Genomic DNA, 1590 nt, shown 5'->3' with positions numbered 1-1590 from the left:
GACAGATGTTGTCGGGAACATTCAGTGTCAGCAGTGAACCGGCTCGCCCTCCCTCCGCTCGTCTCACCTGGACAGAAGAGTCCGTCTCCCTCCTCGTCGGACCATCCCACAATGCTTTGCATCTTCCTCAGCAGAACCTCCTCCATCAGGATGAAAACAGGAGACACTTCGTACGTGAACCTGGTGAAGACATGCGTCACATCAGAGCGACTCCGGCTTCTCGCAAACATCTCGCATTTAGACCGACAACAGATGCGTGGCGTTCAGAAGCTGTGATGTCACTGGGATCTCCAAATACTTTCCACCAGTGTCGTAAAAAACATCACAGTTTAACAGTTAGTTGAGCTGACGGACGAGAAAAATGTCGCTATCTTCATTAAAAACGAGGCACGATTTCATCTTCACTAATTAACCATTTAATTCTCTGAGCAGCTCAGAGGTCACAGCAGCTGCCGCCATCTTTTAAGGTGGAATGTTTTCTTGAGTGTTACTTGACGTGTGATTAACGTTTGGAAATCAATCAATAACTGTGACCATGAGTTTTTCTCAGCTCCCTCCATGACAGACTCTTCAGTGATGATCGGATCTTCAAGCTCTTCAAACGTAGATAAATAAACGTGATCATGTGACTGTAGATATTTTATTTCCTCTGGAGAATAAACGTAGTGGAGCGTCGCTGCGGAGGCTCCGGCAGCTCTACACCTGTGGTTCCTCCACCATGTTGCAGCGCCACAAAACTATTTAACCCTTTCATGTAAGACACGTTTGAACGTCTTCACTCGGTCTTTAACAGTGATGTCACACACGTCTGCAGCTTCACCACATGCTTCAACACCACAAACAAGGAAGTGAGTTTGGTGACATCATCAAGGTGTTGATCAGGGACTGCTGTGATTGGTTCAACTCGAGGGAAACTCGATTGGTCAAAGTTGCTGTGATTGGACAAAAATGTAATGTCCCGCAGAATTCACAGGGATTGGTTGACTTTGTGTTAATTACTGCGACTTCCTGGAGCGACTGACTCACACTGATACTGCAGAACTTTACTTGAGCGACTGTACTTGATGAGATCTTACATGTTGGTGTTGGCCGTGGACGTCAACCACTCTCCAGCGACACCGATCACATCCAGACCTGAGGACAGCTGGTTGAAGAAACGGGGATGGCCTGGAAAAACAAAGGTCAGAGGTCAAGAGGTCATGCTTTTAAAAACGCCCAATGAAACAATCCAATATGTTCAAATGAAGCTTTGTTTAAACACATGTTGGATTGTTTCAATGGCCGTTTTTAAAAGTGTCTAAAACTGTTTTTTTTCTCGTGGCCCCGCCCACAGCAACACATCACTCTGACGCTTTCCTAACTGGGATGTTTTACCCCTCCCCTTTTACCTCATTAACAAGTCAAACTCACACACACCTGTACTGACGCCGTACTTCAGTGTGTCTCTACAGTCCACCAGGATCTGCTCCAGAGTCTCTGGTTGATCGGGCAGGTGCAGGCTGAAGCCCTCCAGTCCTTCCTTCAGCTGGTGAGGGTGGTGGAAGTCCAGGACCTTGGAGCTCCTCTGACTGGACCTGCAGATGTAACCGA

Source organism: Seriola lalandi, unplaced genomic scaffold, assembly GCF_002814215.2.
Source record: "Seriola lalandi dorsalis isolate HSWRI2012SDOR001 ecotype SW California unplaced genomic scaffold, Sedor1 jcf7180002054970, whole genome shotgun sequence".
Lineage (NCBI taxonomy): Eukaryota > Metazoa > Chordata > Actinopteri > Carangiformes > Carangidae > Seriola > Seriola lalandi.
The sequence above is the reverse complement of the archived record's forward strand: the minus strand, read 5'-3'. Positions refer to the sequence as shown.